Consider the following 21,360-nt stretch of genomic DNA (forward strand, 5'->3'; position numbering starts at 1 on the left):
CGGGGCGGGGTAGGGCGGGGCGGGCGCGGCGGGCGCAGCCTGCGGCGGGCGCGGCTCCGAGCGGGCGGGCGGCGGAGGCGCCGAGCCCAGCCGGAGGAGCGCCCGCCCCGACGCGCCGTCCGAGAGCGCCCCGCCCTCCCCACCGAGCATGCTCAGTGCGGTCCCCCCACGCCTGGAGCCAGTGAATCCGAGCGTGCGGGTGGGCGTGTGTTTGCGGGCTGGCTGCAGCTGCGGCGGAGGAGCCTGATGGCGGCCGCCCGAGGGTGAGCCTTCAGAGGCTGAACGCCGGGACGCTGAACCCGAGCTACTACACCTGGCTCTCTACCCCGGCTCCCGCCAACCCACACCCGGAAAACGGGCCCGTGCTCATTTCGGGACAGTCTAGGGGCACCGGCGGGAATTTCCCGAAGGAGGAGACACTGGGCCTTTTTAGACCCGGGAGGGTGGTCGGGAAGCAAAGCGGACGTTCTGAAATGAAGGTGGAATGGACGTACTGGCCGTAAGGCCAGCGACTCTGGAGACAGATACCTGAGAACGCCCGTTTTCAGAGCAGCCTATGGGCCCGCTGGGCACAGAGCAAGGAGGCGGCCGCTGGGAGGGCGCTCAGCATTAGGACTGTCTTGTCTGTGGCCAGTTAAAAAAAAAAAAAAAAGGTTCGGCAAACGAGAGGAGTGACCGTCCCGGGATTTCTTCAGAAAGTGTTGTTCTTCCAGAGGAGTGCGGCCTTCCGTTCCCCGGAGGACACCTGAAAAGCTATGTAACTAGGGTGCCCTGGCCGTGAGGCGCCACCCTGCCGGGATGTGCCCGGCTCCCTTTGAACGCGGCAGGCACAAGGTTGCCAAAGTGGAAAATTAAAAAGTCCGCAGAGTTGCCTGCGGCCCCTCAGGGTACATCGGTCGGAGTCCTCCTGGGTCCGCGAGGCCGCCGTCTGCTCCCCACACCTCCCCAACAGCGGGGAAAACCTGAGCCTCGCGGTCCCTAGTGAGGCGCCCTCCCAACTGGGCATGCGCGCGGGGCGGAGGCTGGTCTCGGTTCCTCTGCCCTGGGAGAGGAGGCAGGGGGAAACCTATTTCGCCGCTCTGGTCGTTCCCTGACCCCACTTTGGTGGTTGGGGTGAGGAACCTGGTCGCTCCCCCGAGGCAGCAGCAACTGCAGTCGTGCATGGGAAGGGGCGCAGTCAGCAGCACAACCTGTGAGAGGGAGATGACGAATAGCTAAATGGAAATTTCTTTCCTTTTTCAACTTTTACTCATTCAGTGTTGAGAAAAAGCCCCCTCTTCACACGTGGCCCCTTTTAAATCAGCTCAGTTTCTATTTGTATAACTGATACCACACAAGTCAGAATAGGTCTTGTAACTTGTTAAGTCGCTAAGTCGTGTCCGACTCTCTGCAACCCCAGGGACTGTAGGGCTCCAGGCTCCTCCGTCCGTGCGATTTCCCAGGCAAGAATACTGGGGTGCCTTGCCATTTCCTTACCTAGGGGATCTTCCAGACCCAGGAATAGAACCCCCACCTCCTGGGGTGGTGGATTCTTTACCACTGAGTCCCCAGGGAAGCCCTTGTAACTTGTTGAGCAGAGGTCAAATATCCTAAAACAAAAATGAAACATGGTAAGTAAAAAGAAAGAGGTTTGGTAAAACAAGAAAATACAATGTAACTACAGAAGTCAAAATTATTAGACTTTTCTGGCTGCTGCTGTTTTTTTTTTCAGGCTTGGTCACCTCTGCCTCTCAGCCCTAATTCCCGGTGAGGGGAGTATGTAAAATTAGTTTCATTTCTCTCGGTTGTAATGGTCTTTCAGCTGTTGATCCGAAGAAACACTAAAAAAAGCTGTTACTTATTGAGTCCTTAAAGGACTTCAAATAAGTAAAGGCAATATTATTGAATAACAAAAGCGGGTAACATTTACTGAGTGCTTCCCAGGTGTCAGGCACTGTTCTAAGCACTATTGATGGGGTGCAGGGCAGGCTTCAGTTTAAATATGCTACTATGGCTTATTTATTATTTGAAATTATGGTTGAGAAACATCCAGTGCAAAAAGACCACTGTGATCATTTGTTTCCCTGAAAGCACGAAATAAATTTCTCACATGAGATGTCCTCTGTGTATCAGAAGGACCAGTCAATCCTAAAGGAAATCTATCGTGAATATTTGTTAGAAGGACATTGATGACACGACTGAGCGACTGAACTGAACTGAACTGATGCTGAAGCTGAAGCTCCAATACTTGGCCACCTATTGTGAAGAGTCGACTTATTGTAAAAGACCCTGATGCTGGGAGACTGAAGGCAAAAGAAGAGGGCAGCAGAGGAGGTGGTTAGATAGCATCACCGACTCAATTAACATGAATTTCAGCAAACTCGAGGAGATAGTGAAGGACAGGGGAGCCTGGCGTGCGGTGATCCATAGGGTTGCAAAGAGTGGAACACAACTTAGGGAGTGAACAACAATCAGGAATAGGTATCGATGGCATCGTTATCCCCAGAGATGGATAATTCAAGGCCGAGAACCCTTGCTATCCCAAGTCTGAGTCCCTGTTTTCTCAGAAAGAAGTCTTTCTCTGAAAGATATAAAAACTGACTGCTTTGGCCAAAAAAACAGAAACACAGACTTTTCTGATGCCAGAGATGGTCAGGCACTTCACTGCTTGTACGCGACTTCCCTTTCTGTGATACAAAAATGCTCTTGCTGGTTACCTCAAAATAGTCTTACAGGCTTGAATTAGTTTCCTAAGTACCACAAGCTGCTTGGCTTAGAACAACACGAATGTATTTTCGTACAGTTTTAGGGGCCAGAAGTCTGAAATCAAAGTATGAGCAGGGCCATGCTCACTGTGAAGGCACTAGAGAAGGATTTCTTCCAGACCTCCCCTAGCCTCTGGTAGTTTCTTGGCTTGTGCTCATGTATCTCCATCCTTCACATCCATGTCTCTTGAAACTTTTCTTTTTTATGAGCATTCCAGTCATTTTCAATTAGAGGCCCAACTATTCTAATCTGACCTCATCTTTAATTATACCTTCAGTGACACTATTTCCAAATAAGGTCACATTCTGATATACTGAGGGGATAGGACTTCAACATATAAATTTACAGGGAACATGATTCAGTCCATAACACACCAATGCAAGCTACACACACACACACACACCCTACCATGTTCCACTTTCATTTTGGACCTTTCCAGAAGACCACCCTGGGGCCTTTGTGTTGCTGCTTCTCATTTTTTGTCCCTCTCTCTTTCTTTAACCTACATTAATCTCTTCCAGATTCTCAAGTTCACTTGCTTTGCTTTTCCATGCTACTTCCTTTTGTAGCTATAGATTACAGTAATTTCTAAGAGCATCTTCTATCTTTCATTTGGTTGCATAGATTGAAACTAGCAAAAGCAGCTGAAGCGGTTTTGTGATCACCCACCTGACACTAGTTTAAGTGCCTCTTTTGTTCTGCTTGAATCCACAAACCATCCCCTCAGCACCCCACCAGTTAAGGCCAGAGGGCTGTCCCTGCATATTGCATACAGTGAGCTCCAGTGCATTGCTGTGTAACATCTGTTGCTGCTGTTGTTGAGTCATGTCTGAGTCTTTGCGACCCCATGGATGGTAGCACACCAGACTCCTCTCTCCACGGAATTTTTCAGGTCAAGAATACTGGAGCAAGTTGCCATTTCCCAGGGATTGAACCTGCATTTCCTGCAAATCTTCTGTGTTGCAGGCAGGTTCTTTACCGCTGAGCCACGGCGGAAGCCCCCGTGAGACCCAATACTGACTGCTACATGCAGATGGGGGCTGGCATAACACCTACATTTTCACACACACACTAGTTCCCCTCCCCTTCCTTGTCTTCTCTCACATGAAAGTAACATTTTTCTCATGTCTTCACTTTATTGATCATTTTATTCAAATGTTATCTACATGAGGGCTTCCCTAGCCATTTCATCTAATCTTTCAACACTAGCTCCACTTCCATATTTTTTCCTATGAACTTACCACTAAAATAATATATATTTTGTTTATAAGCTGTCACTCCCATTTAAACTTAAACTCCCCAAGGACAGGGATTTTTGTCTGTCTTATTTGCCATTATATCCTCAATGCCAGAACAACGCTAGCATATAGGAAGTGCTCAATAAAAATCTGTTTTATAAATGAAAGTCTTCTCATGCTTTCAGAGCTTTTGTCTTAAAGTTGAGTGAGAATGGTATTATGATTCTTTTTATAAACTCCAGCGCTTGACCAAGTAAAATAAGTTATTCAATAAATATTGATGGTGATGATGATGACAGCTGCTATCTGTGATGCTTCTTTCTTAAAGTATGAATCTTCTCAATGGTAGGGACTAGTTTTTGTACTAATTCATTCACTCATTCAGTTAATAGAGACACTGAATGCCTACTATGTATCAGGCACTATAATAGGCATTAGGGATAAAAAATAAACTATGGTCCCTGCTCTCAAAAAACTTATATATTAGAAAAATTGCTTCAATGAACTTCCAGTCATTGATCCCATATACATTATTCTGATGTCAAAATAGTTTTCCAGAATAAATCTACTAGTTCTCATGTTCCAGGTAAAGCAATGCTCAGGATTTGATTATGCCTGTTCTTGCCTGGAGAATCCCAGGGATGGGGGAGCCTGGTGGGCTGCCATCTGTGGGGTCGTACAGAGTCGGACACGACTGAAGTGACTTAGCAGCAGCAGCTACAAATAAAGGAAAAAATTCTATCTAGAAATATCTATATATTCATGAAGTATCACAGATTTATTTGGGTAGCAAATTATTATTGGGATGGGGGCAGGTGAGAAGAAGTATCAAGAAAAATGTTAACTAGAAAGGGTCAGAGCACTATATTTTGTCAGGGTTTATAACAAAACTTACTTTATTGATGCATGTAAACATCAAGAGGTTAGAAGTTGATTTAAATTCGGTAAAGGAAATGTACTGGGAGGGACAGAGCAAGAAGAAGTAGGAAAAGAGAATGTTCTTTAAAAGAATAATAGGGAACTGATTGCTGCTTCTTCACCATGATGTTCTGAATAACATTTAAGGGGATCTCACTGGAGTAGTTAACTAAACTGTGCAGTGATAATAATAAAATGATTTGGCTGTGAACAGTCTTCTGCCTAAACTCTCTTCTGCCTAAACTCTAGTTTTAAAAGGCCGCAATGAGGTTAGGCTAGTCCAGGTTGAGCAACTGAAATGTCTATCCCTAGCTTACTGTAACCCTATTCCCCCTCTCCTCTCATTTACTTAATCTATTAACCATTTTCTCAGTTCAGTTCAGTCGCTCAGTTGTGTCTGACTCTTTGTGACCCCATGGACTGCAGCATGCCAGGCTTCCCTATCCATCACCAACTCCTGGAGCTTGCTCAAATTCATGTCCATTGAATTGGTGATGCCATCCAACCATCTTATCCTCTGTCATCCCCTCTCCTCCACCTTCAATCTTTCCCAGCATCAGGATCTTTTCCAATGAGTCAGCTCTTTGCATCAGGTGGCCAAAGTATTGGAGTTTCAGCTTCAGCATCAGTCCTTCCAATGAATATTCAGGACTGATTTACTTTAGCATTGACTGGCTTGATCTCCTTGCAGTCCAAGTCCATTTTCTACATCTCCTTGCAGTCCAAGACCATTTTCGACATCTGATGAATTTTCTTTTTTCATAGTCTGTCACTTCAAATGATCAATGTCTACCTATTGCAAACAATCATAAGCCTAGATTGTATGTGTGTGTATATATATATACATATTGTATGTGTGTGTATATATATATACCCACAGATACATGTGTATGTATATGTTTATATAAATATAATTTATATATAATATTAATTTATGTAATATAAATTATATATTTATAAATATATATATTATGCATATTGTATGTGTGTATATACACATATATGTATTTATATATAATAGTATATTTATATAAATATATATAATATATACATTATATTTATATAATATATAATATATATGTGTGCCTGCCTGCTCAGTTGCTTCAGTTGTGTCTGACTCTTTGTGATCCTATGGACTCCCACCAGGCTCCTCTGTCCATAGGATTCTCCAGGCAAGAATACTGGAGTGGGTTGCCATTTCCTCCTCCAGGGGATCTTCTGGACCCAGGGATCAAACCTGCATCTGTTATGTCTCCTGCATTAGGCAGGGGGTTCTTTACCACTGAGCTACCTGGGAAGCCCATTTTATATATATATAAAATGATGATATATATATATATGATGAGACAAGCACTTTACAACCAGTCTAGTAGTTTTCGAGCATCTCTTCTGAGCTCAGCACTCTGCTAGGTGCTCTCAGAGATAGATATAGGTATGCAGCATGCAAAACAAGAGTAGGAACAGTCAATATTTTGAAGTTTCTTCCTATTAGAAAATTACCTAAGTCTGTGAGTATCAACATATAAAGAAATCTAGTCAAAGAAGTCAAAGCTTGCTCCATAAGGATATGAGTGGATATTTGAAGATATTACTGGAAGAAAGGAATCTATCCTGAGAGAGAAACAGTATGAGCTAGGGCACACATGTGTCATATTCATTAGACCATAAGAAAGATCATGATGGGGCATACTGAGAAATAAGATTAAAACTGTAGTAAGAAGAACAGATTGTGAGGGCTTAAAATAGCCAAGTGAAGGAATTTGAACTTGATAAGGTAAGCAATAAGAGCCACTGAAAGTTTCTGAGAAATGGAACGTAGTGATAACAATATAGGGGCCAGAGAAGAAGTAGTAGATTAAAGAAAGCAATATTTAATAAGAGTATGTGACAATCTGTTTAGGAGTTAGGTACTCAGCAGCGAATAAGTGTTTTGGCCCTCCAGGAGTACAGTAGTAGAGACAGACAAGTGAGTCCAGAGCTGTAAGTAACAGGAAGGGGTAGTGTGGAAGGATATAGGTAGGATGTTTAACCCTGTTGTGGAGAGCTTCCTGGAAAAGATGCCATCAAGCAGAGACCTGAAGGAGAAATAGGTAAAGGAATCAAAAGATTTTATTTTACGTACATGGGCAAGGAGACAAAATTTGGATCTTTGAGGAACCTGTAAGCAGTTCATGGCTAGAGCGAGATATGCAGAGATGTGGGAAAAGGGAGAAGGTCAAGGAATAAAAGTGAACAAGAAGGAGGGATCAGATCTTGCAGGGCCTTGATGGCTGAGGGCATTATCCTGAGGGCAGTAGGGATGGTGTGAAGTTTGAAAATGACATAGTTAAATATATATTTGAGAAGCTGCAAAGTGGAAAATGTCCAAGAATGAGGTCTAGACTAGAAGGTGGGAGCCTATTGCAACGTTCCAGATGTGAGCTCAACTAAAATAGAAGAGGTAGGGACAGAGAGTAAAGGATACTCTTGAGAAATACTAAGGAAGTGGTATAGGTTTGGTGGGAAAGGTTTAATCTAAACATTAGATTTGTTTAAGATTGTTTATTTTAAATAATACAACAGTATTAAGGGTAAGGTATTATTAATATCTCAGTTTTACAAATGATGAAACATGTTGAGAGAGGTTAAATAATTTAACTTAGAATTGACAACTAATAAATAAAATAAGCAGAAATCAAATTTAAGCCTCTCTGACTCAAACCCCCACTGCAATAATATGTAGATAAAAATGCTGAGGGAAAATACCTTCTATTTTGGGTGACCTCAACAGATTAAAAATGCTATATTATAAAATTTTATTTGAAGCAAGTTTCATTATCTCTAAAATAATTTTTTTGGCTCTACTTCTCTGAACCTTATGAATTTAAAAGATAAAATCTCTGTTACTATAATATTTTATTTATGAATATTTAATAAAGCTACTTTTCATTAGGATATAGGTTCAGTTATTTTTGAAATAATATTTGGTTTATTTTAATCTCAGTTGCCTTTACCATTCCGTTGCATTAAAAAAGGGGTTAGTAGTTTGCTATGCATCTAGGATTCTTATTATGACATGCAAGAATTTGGTACATTTGTATATTAAAAGGAGTACGTCAAGGCTGTATATTGTCACCCTTATTTAACTTCTATGCAGAGTACATCATGAGAAACGCTGGGCTGGAAGAAGCACAAGCTGGAATCAAGATTGCAGGGAGAAATATCAGTAACCTCAGATATGCAGATGACACCACCCTTATGGCAGAAAGTGAAGAGGAACTAAAAAGCCTCTTAATGAAAGTGAAAGAAGAGAGTGAAACAGTTGGCTTAAAGCTCAACATTCAGAAAACGAAGATCATGGCATCTGGTCCCATCACTTCATGGGAAATAGATGGAGAAACAGTGGAAACAGTGTCAGACTTTACTTTTTTGGTCTCCAAAATCACTGCAGATGGTAACTGCAGCCATGAAATTAAAAGACGCTTACTCCTTGGAAGAAAAGTTATGACCAACCTAGATAGCATATTTAAAAGCAGAGACATTACTTTCCCAACAAAGATCCATTTAGTCAAGACTATGGTTTTTCCTGTGGTCATGTATGGATGTGAGAGTTGGACTGTGAAGAGAGCTGAGCACTGAAGAACTGATGCTTTTGAACTGTGGTGTTGGAGAAGACTCTTGAGAGTCCCTTGGACTGCAAGGAGATCCAACCAGTCCATTCTGAAGGAGATCAACCCTGGGATTTCTTTGGAGGGAATGATGCTGAAGCTGAAACTCCAGTACTTTGGCCACCTCTTGCTAAGAGTTGACTCATTGGAAAAGACTCTGATGCTGAGAGGGATTGGGGGCAAGAGGAGAAGGGGATGACAGAGGATGAGATGGCTGGATGGCATCACTGACTCGATGGACGTGAGTCTGAGTGAACTTCGGGAGTTGGTGAAGGACAAGGAGGCCTGGTGTGCTGCGATTCATGGGGTCGCAAAGAGTTGGATACGACTGAGTGACTGAACTAACTAGACCATTTGATAAGTATGGATAGCATGTGTTTCTTTTTCTTCCTGTAAACTTCAAATTTAATTCAGTCCTTAAAAGGTTGTTAGTGAGATATCAGTTCAGAAAAATGACATCTCAGCTTACAGTCTCCTTACTGAGTTTTCACTTTATTTTATCTTCCATGTTTCATAATAATGAGAAAGTTGCACCAAAGTAAAATGAATAGGTGGCTTGAGAACACTGAGATCTGATGGTTGAGTATGTTACCAAAGAGGCAAAGAGAGTTCAAGAAACAAGAATGCTGAGTCCTAGTCTACCTCTAACTACCTCTGTGGCAGTTAATTTTGCCTTTTGGGACAGTTCACTGTATCTCTGACTGTCAAATTCATTCTTTTTAAAAATTGTGAATTATAATAGATATGTCAAAGGAAAAAAACATGACCTGTCTTTCAAATTTAAAGAATATTTTTCTCATAGTGCTCAGTTCTGATGGAGGCATTCAGTTCTACTACCTAAAATTATCTCCATGCTCTACCCCACCCCCACACATGTACACATCCTCACAAACTTACTAGAAAAATCCTCCAACTCTGAAAACATCCCATTGCTCCTACCTGTGCTGGCCAAAGGCAAAACTGGGAAGTAATTCAAATTAGTCTGATGCTCTTGAGAATCTTGGGTGATTTTCAAAAAGTCTCTTGTAACACTAATATCATTATATAACCCCTAGGCTCAGAGGTTAAAGCGTCTGCCTGGAATGTGGGAGACCCAGGTTCGATCCCTGGGTCAGGAAGATCTCCTGGAGAAGGAAATGGCACCCCACTCCAGTACTCTTGCCTGGAGAATCCCATGGAGGGAGGAGCCTGGTAGGCTACAGTCCATGGGGTTGCAAAGAGCAGGACACGACTGAGCGACTTCACTTTCAACACTAACATCTAATGCTAATCACATGAATTAGATATTTTACAGATAAGGAAGTAGAGAAACAAGGTATTTTAATTAATTTGACTAAGGTCACATGACCAATAAAAGGTAGAGCTGGAGTTTGAACCAAGTCTGTTTGATCTCAAAGTCCATGCTCCCTCCCTTTCATTGCATTACCACATATAAACCTGTTTTCTCACCCCAAACCTCACCTCCACTATAACATTGCATGAAGAACAAACACCTATATTTTATCTTACTTCTCCGCACTGGTAAGGTTAACTGTCTGTTTCAGTTTCTAAGTAAGAATGATTTTCTTTTCAGGGTTAATGGAAACTAATCTGATAATCTATGCCAATAGGCTTATAACCATCCATTCCTCTTGTGAAACATATGTAATCACTCAACTCAAAGAGTGGTGTTTTAGATAAAAGTAAAAATTCAAAAGAGGAGTTCTGACTAGATTATGTTACTATCTTCATATACTTTTGTGTAGCCCAAATCACCAATAATTGCCCATTTTCCTCGCTTAGGATTTTTCCAGATCCTCTTGAAATCTCCTCCATTTCCTTTTCAGGGGTCCTCTTTTATCTACTTTAAAATTCACCTAAAGATTTCCTTAAGGAGACACATTCTAATTTAATCTCATCCAACCCTGATTAAGTTCTTAGTGCTTATAAAACTTCTTCAATAAAAACTAGCTTATTCAGACTTCTGAATAGAAACGCCTCATTAACCAGCATGTCTGTTTACCTGCAGTTCACTGATAATTGATTCACATAATGACGATCCTGAGGGGCAAGATTCTGAAGTGTTAAAGACTGAATGAAATTTGCTTAATGTACTTATATTTGTTTCCCATGACTGCTGTAACAAGTTACCCACAAAATTATTGGCTTAAAATAACACAAATTTATTATCTTACAGTTCTGGAGGTCAGAAATCCAAAATGGAGTTCACTGAGCTAAAATCAAGGTGTCATCAGGGTTTGCTTCCTTCCTTTCTAGAGGCTCTGTGTCAGCTGCTCAGTTGTGTCTGACTCTTTTGCGACCCCGTGGACAGGCTCCTCTGTCCATGGGATTCTCCAGGCAAGGATACTGGAGTGGGTAGCCATTCACTTCTCCAGGGGATCTTCCTGACCCAGGATTGAACCCAGGTCTCCTGCATTGCAAGCAGATTCTTTACCATCTGAGCCACCTTCTGGAGGCTCTAGAGGAAATTTCCTTGCCTTTTTCAGCTTTTCAAGACTGCCTACATTCCTCAGCTAGTGTGCTCCTTGAAGACTGCAGTCACCTCTCCTCCTCTCACTCTCCTGCCTGTGTCTTTCCCTTATAAGGGCCCTCATGATTATTGTGGACCCACTAAAATAACCCAAGACAACATTCCCATCTCATGATCCTTCATTTAATTATATCTGCAAAGTCCATACTGCCATGTAAGGTAATATATTTCTATTTTTTATTGCAATATAGTTGACTTACAGTGTTGTATTTGTTGCAGGTATTCAGCAAAGTGATTCAATCATATATGTAAATATATATATGTATGTATGTGCATATGTTCTTTTTCACATTCTTATCCATTATAGGTTATTACAAGAATATAGTTTCCTGTGCTATACAGTAGGTCTTTGTTGTTTATCTATTTTATATTAATATAAAGTAGTGTGTATCTGTTAATCCCAAACTCCTAATTTATCCCTCCCCTGTTTTCTCCTTTGGTAACCATACATTTATTTTTTATATCTGTGAGTCTGTTTCTGTTTTTTAAGTAAGTAAAACAAAAATTTGTTCCATTTTTATAAAATTCCATATATAAGTGATATTGTATGATAGTTGTCTTTCTCTGACTGACTTATTCATGTAGTATGATAATCTCTAAGTGATTGACAGATTCTAGGAACTTGAACATGGACATCTTGCGGGTGAAGAGACATTATTCTGCCTACCTTGGTAGTACATATAAAATTTATTTTGTCCTATTAAATGTATGACGATTAGTAAAAACCTATATGTATATATGATACATAAGTGATATATATATATGTGAATGTACATGATAAATTTATTAACTATTTCTTTAATCATGCTAAAAAAGCTTTAATTTTTGTTTTATATATGAGTTTTAATCATTTCATGGATATAATACTTGTCTTTCTAGATCCACTATCCAGATCTCCTTTTTCATGTCCTTTTTTCCTTCATAGAATCGAGTAATAGCTCTTTATGTGTACATTTTCAATAAACTGACATATTCTTGAAGGAATCAGCGTGTGAACCAGGTTTATATGGTAAATAAACTAATTTCTGGTTTCAAAACAATGATAGGACTATGAAAAATTCATATGGAAATTAATTGGAATTTACACTTTGTAATTATCAAGTCAGCAAGCCAGGTTATTAATTCTGAATTGCTATTTCCATGTAATCATTCATTGATTCAACGAATATTCAATACTTAACACTAGCCTACTATGAGCTTAGATTTTTGGATACAACCATGAACGATGAAGACTTGTTCCTTCATTGAGCAGATTTTAGTGAGGAGAAGAAACAAGCAAATAAACAGAACATAAAGATGGGATAAATATAGAGAATTTCCTGGCTGTCCAGTGGTTAGGACTCTGTGCTTTCACTGCTGAGGCCCATATTCAATCCCTGCTGGGGGAACTAAGATCCTGCAGTCTAAAAAAAGGTGGGGGTCAGGGTGTATGAGTACTGTAAGAGAAGCAGATAAGAAGCTAGGGCAGACAAAAATGGCAGTGGGGAAGTAACTTGCATGACGCTGTGTGGGAAGGCTACTCTTAGACCATGATAACTAATCTGAGGCCTGAAGATAAGAGGCATATCATGTGAAAAACCAGAGGAGTTACTCCTCGGGCACAGAGAGCTACAAGTGCAAAAATACTGAGGCAGAAAAACTGTGGCTGCGTGTTAGGAAATGAAAGACAGCTAGAATAACTGAAGCCTAGTAAGTAGGAGAGAGTGGTGAAAATGAAGTTGCAGAGGTAGACAAAGTCCAGTCATATAGCACTGAGGGCTTTATGGATGGGGGAAAAAAAAAAACAACCATGTGTTATTCCAGAAGTTAAAAACAAGTGGAATATAGGACCCAGGAGTCAGGGTTAGATAGAAGACAAAATAGCAGCTATATTACTGATTCTGCTGATTGGAGAATCAGTCCAATAGACTTCTTAATACTCCTCCCACTGCCATCACCCTGAAAAAATATCCCTCCCCTATTGTCCCTAGCAGAACGGAACTGCAGGTTTTCCTTCCAGGGCAAGCTGGTTGCTAAAGGGCAGAGGAGAATTAAGCTACTTTGAAAGAAAGAACCTATGAAGTCTCTGAGACACACATTCTCAGTTTCCATTGCCATATCACCGGTGAGATATTAATAATTTCCTTCTTATACCCCAGGGAAGGAGTGCTAAGGGATGAGAGTGTGGGGGGGGGGGGGCGGGGTACAGTTGCTGAGAGAGAATGGGACTATTTTCACTTTCTTCATGCAGAGAGAAAGTTCTCTCCTTTCTACGGAATGTGTAGAGGAGAGGAGAAGAATAAATATTTCCCTTACAGTTCCATCAGATGGATCTTACAGGGCATGATACAGAGGTTGAATTTCACTCTAAATAAAAACAACAAGCAAAGAAAAGTTTTTAGTAGCAGAGTTACAGACTGATACACAATTTGGAAAAATTACCTTGGCTGCTGCGGAGACAAGTGGAAATAAGGAGAGCATCTAGCAGGAAGAGCTACTGCCTCCTAGATGATTTGAGAGATGGTATGGCTTACATCAAGGTAGCGGAGGAGGAAAGTAAGAGGGTTAATGGTCTGGAGGTAGAAAGGCAGTGCTTGCCGATGAATTAGATTTAGGGGAGACAGTCAAGGAGGACTTAAGGCTAAGTAATTGAGACTGGAATATCACATTTAAATGACTGGGTGGATGATGGAGCCATGTATTCAACTGGGAAAAACTGGGAAAGAAATAAGACAGCAACAGAATTATATTCCTTGGATTTGGCAAGGAAAAATTGTTACTGATTCTGCAAGAGTAATTTTTGGCCTCCCAGGTGGCTCAGTGGTAATGAATCTGCCTGCCAATGTAGGAAATGGCAACCCACTTCAGTATTCTTGCCTGGGAAATCCCATGGACAGAGAAGCCTGGTGGGCTATGGTACATGGGGTCACAAAGAGTCAAACACAACTTAGCAATTAAACAACAACAATAATTGTGAACACTGGGAAGTAAAACCAGATTTAGGATTTGAAGAAGAAATGACAGATAGGTGGTTGCTTGTGTACATTTTTTAAATTTTATTTATTCATTTGGCTGTGTTAGGGTTAACATTAGGGTTAGTTGTTGGGTCTTAGTTGCAGCACATAGAATCTTCACTGGGGGACCTTTGTTGTGTCTTGTAGGAACTTTCATTGAAGCACATAGACTTTCTAGTTGTGGCACGTGGGGCTCTGAGGTATATGGGATCCTAGTTTCCTGACCAGGAATTGAACTCACATCCCCTGCGTTGAAAGGCAGATTCTTAACAACTGGACCATCAGGGAAGTCCTGCTTGTGTACAGTTTTAAAGGAAATTTTACTGTGGAGGTAAGCAGAGAAGTGGCATAATAAGGGAGATAAGGGATTTTTTGAAGATTTTTTGTTTTTACACTGAAGTGAACGGTTCACTGATGGTGCAAAGTAGACAGAATACATGGAGGTACAAAACCTTTGGAAATGTGAGAGGGAATAGTACCCAGAGTCTAATTGGGTAATGGGCCCGAGATATGGACACTTGAAGTGAATCTCTATAAGAGGAGTAATGGTACAGATACAGGTAGACTGGTATATATGATGACAGGAAGACAAAGAGTCCTCACTGAATAACTTCTGTTTCATTTATGAAGCATGAGGGGACATCATTAACGGAGGATAAGGGGAGAAGTAGGGCAGATAAGAGATTTGAAAAGAGAAGAGACATCATAAAGTAGTTGTGTCCAAAATTATGAATGCAAACTTAATGTAGAAACACAGGTCTATCACTGGGCAGTGCTTAAAGCCCATGTAAGGTTTGTAATTATCTATGAAAAGTATAATGTATAAGTTTGTTATTTTCTTTGACATTTCATTCGTTACTATATTCTGATATGGTCAAAGAACTGTGGTGGTACAGTTAATAGCATGTGTGAGCTAAACGGATAGAAGCTGACATTTATATTTCAGAGGTAATTCAGTTTACAAGTTCTAGGTGTGACCATGGGAACAAGTGTCTGAAGAGGAGTAGAGGAAAAGTTAAGAGGTCAAGGAACTGAGAGGAAAGTTCTAGGCTGGGTCATCTACATGCAGGCTGAAATCACAGAGCATGCTGACAAATATAGGAGTGGAGTGTGAGCCAGGGGGTAGGTCATCTACTAATGAAGAAGAACAGCCAAGACATCAGCAGATGGCAGCAACGTGATTTAGAGAGGGACATAGCCAGATGTCATGGCTTCAGAGAGCAGAGGTTCCTACAGGAGGACAGTGGGGAGTGAGGAAAACACCTCCTCTATCTATTGGCTCTGCAGTAAGTGGAGGGTGAGGGGAAAAGCAGGTGTCACTCGAGAGGCCTGTAGGTTAAGTATCCTCAACCAGAAGGTTGGTTTTCAGTTAAAAGATGGAAGTGAAAATTTCCATAAGATTGAGAATGTAACAGGGTTTTGTTATCAACTGTTGCTTAATAAACCATGACAAACTCAATGGCTTAAAACAGCAATTTTATTATCTCTCAAGATACCATAGGTTGATTGGGCTCAGCTGGGTGATTCTTCTGATTCACATGATGTCATATGGGGCTGAAACCATTAGGAGCTATGGTTGGTCTGGAAAATCCAATGTGCTAATTCACATATCTGGTGTCTTAGTGGAGAAGACAGGAATGGTGGGCTCAGTTGGGATGCCAATGCCTGTCCGTCTGTCTCTCTTCTTTTTTCATCTCAGGGTCTCTCGCTTTCCACATGAACTTACCAGGAGTATAGCTAGACATCTAACCTGGCAGCTTAGGCTTTCCTAAAGCACAAAAGTGGAATCTTGCAGACCTTAAGGTTTATTCCCAGAACTGGCACATCATCATTTTTACCACATCCTGTTGATTAAAGTGAGTCATGGGGCCAGTCCAGATTCAGGAGAGGAGTCTTACAATGATGCCAATACCAGGATTTGTGATCCATTGATAGCAGTAGCCATCAAAGTCAATTAGCTACCATAAGAAACTTCTTGATTCAGACTCAGACTTCTTGGCAGAGTGGAAAGACTCAGATGGGAGTGGGATTCAGTCATGTTAGGAGATAATAGAGCAGTGTAGGAATGAAAGAGCAGGTTGTAATGGAAGATGGAGGGACTTGAACTTCCAAAGATGACTGAAATAAAGAGGAACTTGAGGTATGATGTACTTGAGGGTCTAGTCGTACTAAAGCAGTGATTTCCATATTTCTTTTTGATTATGCATCCCTAACTAACATTTTTTAAGATTTTAATATATGATAATAAGATAATCATTAATTATGTATACTCTACTATAATGTATACTTTGTAGAACAACTTAAAATAGAAATTAATAATGATTAGATTAAGAGATTAAATAAGTTTTCCTATTATTTTATTCTATTTATCAATAGATCAGCTTCCTTACCCTTTTTGGTGACAGCAATTTGGTTGACAATTTCTTGTCGGTTAAAAAAATCTTATTTTAATATCTTGTGATACAGTGGCTCAGAGGTCTGGTTCTAAGTTCAGTTTATTCCCATGTTGGTTTTAATGGATATTTTAGCTGAAGGAGCTTTCTCACAAAAATAAGTACTGGAAGATGGAAGAAGTGCACCATTAGCTGTGCCTGCTAAATCATGATGCTCATTTTTCAAACCCATCCCCAATTATGACAAGGGTTTTGTTGAAATTCAGCTAGCCGACATATATCATCCCCAACATATATCATCCCCAATAACAGTCAGCCCTTATTAGCCAATCAGAAGTCATTATATTTTCATATTTTTAAGAAATGGATTTAAAACCCATTGAAACTACTTTTTTTTAAGTGAGATTTAAAAGAAGATCTTTACAGAAGATTTTCCAAAAAGAGTCTGAAAAATTCAATTTCCAAGTTTTTGTGTGCAGATATTACGAGTTTTACATTTAAATTGTTTTCAACAACAAAATTACATAATAGTGGAACATTTCCAAGTGTCTATTTTAAAAATGCTCTCTCCTTAGCCCAAATGTCTTTGGAAACAGCAGTTACTTTCTCCTTCATTATTAAAAATGTCACACTTACTTTGAAGAAAGTGGTTGAGCATTATTTTTTCAAATATATCTGATCATTGCTTATGTTCATAGAAAAGGTTAGCATACTGGGCACACTTGTCAAGTTTACTTACAGATAAGTATTACTCAGCTTTTAGTTGGATAGTCCATAGGAAAACCAGTAAACTGGCTACTCTGTGGTAAAAAAGATTTTAATGGTCGGCCCTTGCTTATTATAAGACTCCACTATTAAAGATTTTATTTAAAAAATTAATCACACTGACATTCTGTTTAGCACATAAACTGTGGTACATATTATACATGGAGAGGAAATCAATTTGTAGCATCTGGATGCCGTGTATTTGACTTATGGAGCAAGTGATGACAGGAGTGCCAGTCAGTACACTGAGTATTAGACAAACATAAATCCCTTCATACTTTTTAGATACAAAATAAATGTGCCAGGACTAATATTTTATTCTTCTTTTTCCCCCCTGCTTTTTATTTTTACTTTTGGCCATGCTCTGCAGCATGGAAGATCTTTGTTCCCCAACCAGGGATGGAGTCCGTGTCCAGCATCATCTTTTTAAAAAATTTTTGCAAATTTATTTTGGCTGTGCTGGGTCTCCATTGCTGCTCCAGCCTTTTTTTGCCCCTGTATTTGCAGCAGGTGGGTGCTAGTTGCGGGGCATGGGCTTCACATTGCTGTGGCTTCTCCTGTTGCAGAGCCTGGGCTCTAGGGCAGATGGCCTACAGTCTAGAGCTCCCAGGCTCTAGAGCACAGGCTCTGTAGCTGCTCCAAGGCATGTGGGATTTTCCCGGACCAGGTATCGAACCTATGTCCCCTGTATTGGAAGGAAGATTCTTTACCACTGACTGAGCCACCAGGGAAGTACTAATATTTTATTCTTGCTCCTCATGGTTTTGTTTTGCTCATTCCATTTTGGAAATTATATTCTTTGAGTAGGATGAAGGGGAGGAACATTTGGTTTTGGCAGCATGGTCCACAGTAAAACATTAAAACAGTGATTTTGGGATGACGGCTCTTTCTGATAGCACTCAGTATAGTAAAGACTTTTATGCTAAAAAAAAGTCTCATTGCAGCACAGTTATTATTGTATATAAGCACCAACTACGTGCAGACAATAGTTATAACAATGACTTTTACACTAGAAGACAGATGATCCAACTTTTGGTCTTCAGGTACTAAGATGGAAATTAAACAGGCATAAAATGTTAAAAACAAAATACAAAAGTCCCCCCAAACAAAAAGCACAACAGGACTTATACTATCAGGGAAAACATACATTCAGAAGCCAGACTTGGGTAGTGGAGCCCACTGAGTTCAGAAATGACTGGCATTGGTTCGCAGCAACAGTGGGATCGGTCAAAGGAAGTCATCAGAAACAGCTGTCTTCTTAGAACACATAAGCATATTGGATTAGTGGCTCAGAGGCAAGTCCTAGAATTTCTTCAAACAGTAACACAGGAAAGGGATATCTTGTTGGTTGTTTGGGAATGATTATAAAGCAGATGTTGGATGTAGGCGTCTGAAACTCAGCGGACAGGAGGAGTTCATGCTCTGCTTTTCCTCTTTTCTTGGAGCTCTTTCTGCTCTGCTCACCTCTCAAAATGAGGTGGTTCCTCTTCTCTCTCCTTCTTTCTCTCCCTTTCTCTCCTTGACACAGGCTCCCCGTTCATTTAAGCCCCAGGGCTATATGTCATCCTTGATCTTGATCCTGAGTTCCAGATTTGCATTTCCACTCGTGTTACCATACTTTCTTATCTTATTAACACTTCAAATTTGATATGGCCAAAACAGAAATTTTAATCATCCTTTCATCCCCAATCTGCTTTTTCCCTAATCTTTACTATCTTATTTTTTTAAACCAAAAACCTGGAATGCACTCTTCTGTTTCATTCTGTTTCTTCTCACCTGCCCTCTGTCCAATCCCTCTGATTCTCCTTCTTTCCAAACATTATTTCACATCTGCCCACTTTTATCTCTGATATACAACCCTGGTCCAAATGGCCATCTTCTCGTATCTTGATTTCTCTGAGGGTCTCTGGCCTTTTCTCTTGCCCACTTACATTCTAACCTCTACATAGCAGCTGGAGTCATCATTATAGAATGTAAATCAGATCCATTGTTCCCCTGCTGAGTCCCTCCTCCCTCGAAAACATCCTACCTCACTTAGAAGGCCCAAATTCCTTACCTTGGCTTACCAGGCCTTGTGTAATCTATCTTGCTTCCTTCTTTGTCATCATTTTAAACCCTTTCCCCTTCTCACTGCCTTTCTTTCTGTTTCCTGAAAATGCCAAGTTCATTCCTGCCCCAGAGCCATTAAACTAGCTGTTCCCTGAGCCAGGAATGCTCTTTCCATAACTGCTTCCTTCTTATTATTCAGGTCACAGCTCAATTATCGCAAAGGAACTCAGTTGCCTCGCTTCTATAATGTACGCAAACCAACAAATCTGAAGTAGTTACTCCATCACATCACTCTGATTTACGGTCTTTATAGCCTTATTATTACCTGTTATTTCCTTGTTTTATTTGTTTGTTTTCTTCCTGTACTAGAACGTAACAATAGTAAGAACAAGGATTTTTGTCTTTTTTGTAAACTGGCACTGTTAGAACAGTGTCTGGAATGCTTTTCTTTTAAACATCAATTGCATGCTCTAACTTAGTGCCCTGGAAGAGAGAGCTTTAAAGATAGAGTATCACAAGCCTCATTAAAAATGTCTCATACCTAATGCTGTTTAATGGGAGAAGGGTACATCCAACAACTGTTGTTTAGTAATGGGAAGGATGTCTAATGGAACAGCTGTTTTCAAAAGAATCTTAGTAGCTCTAGACTTCTGATTCAGGGGATGAATGAATAAACTTAAGGAGCTCTTCTGAGCAAGTGCTATGCTAGGGACAGTCATAGGATAAGATAGGAGATAAGAAATGATGGAAGAGAGCCAACTCATTTGTCCAGCTGATCATACTATGAAGGGTTGGGAGAATAGAACACAGAGATAATATTAAAATAGAAATTATTGGAAAAATACAAGTTACAGATGGATAGAATCCAAATCGATTACACAAACAGAGATAGTTACTATAAAACATGATTCATGCCTTCAAGGAAACTTAACAATATAAAAATGAAAGTGTACATATACACAGTTAAGTGGAATCCAAAATACTTCTTGGACTAGCCTAAGGCACACCTTCAAGCCAGGCCACTTGATTTTAGCCCTTAAATAAATCTGACTGTGGGAGAACTGCTTAGAAACATAGCTTTATTAAAGATTTAATGAGAAAACAGAAAAGCGAAGTGTTAGTCACTCAGCCGTGTCTGACTCTTTCTGACCCTATTGACTCTAGCCCGATTCTTTGTGACCCTAAGGACTATAGCCCACTAGGCTCCTCTGTCCATGGGATTCTCGAGACAAGAATACTGGAGTGGGTTGCCATTTCCTTCTCCAGGGGAATCTCCCCAACCCAGGGATCAAACCCAGGTCTCCTGCATGCAGGCATATTCTTTACCATCTTAGCCACCACCGAAGCCCAGGAAAACAGACGGAAAAGTCATATAGCAAAATAACCTAAAACTCTGCTCTTTTTCTCTTTCTTATAATTCCCTTAGTCCTTCCCCAGCAGCCTTTCTAATCGCCTTGCTTAGTCCTCTTTTCCCCATCCCCCTTCTCTAGCCACGTTGTGTAGTATTCTTAGCAAACCAAAATCTAATTGTCAGCCAAACCACGATCACCTGTTGTTTCTCAAATGAATTTAGCATGGTCGGTCTAGGGGTGTGGGTGGGGAGAATGACTCAACTTTTATGCCACAGATATGTCTGGACACTAATTCAGTATTCTTAGAGCTTAAGTTTCACACTGGTGTTTAGTTGGAGATAGATCTGAAAAGATAGCTCAAGGCATGATTAGCTTTGAATGCTGCCCCATTTTTACTTTTGGTAGGTCAATAGAGAATTTTGAAGATTTTTGGACAGAGATGCTTCCTGATCAGATTTGTATTACAATAAGATAAGCCTGGGAACCATATGAAGGATGAATTGGAAAAATAATCCACCAAAGACAGGAGCATAGTTTGCAACTATTTTAAAGTTATTCAGTGATGAAGTTATAAAATAGGGTGATGGAGATGACATAGAGAAGTTGATTTCTAAACACACTTAAAATTCAAGAATCCTCAGAATTTTAAGTTTGAATAGATGTAGAAGGTTGAGAGGGTCCTCATGTTTCTAGCTTCAGCAACCAGTAGGAGAGTGATACAATTAAGTGA

The sequence above is a fragment of the Oryx dammah genome, unplaced genomic scaffold, assembly GCF_014754425.2.
Source record: "Oryx dammah isolate SB20612 unplaced genomic scaffold, SCBI_Odam_1.1 HiC_scaffold_3, whole genome shotgun sequence".
Taxonomy (NCBI): domain Eukaryota; kingdom Metazoa; phylum Chordata; class Mammalia; order Artiodactyla; family Bovidae; genus Oryx; species Oryx dammah.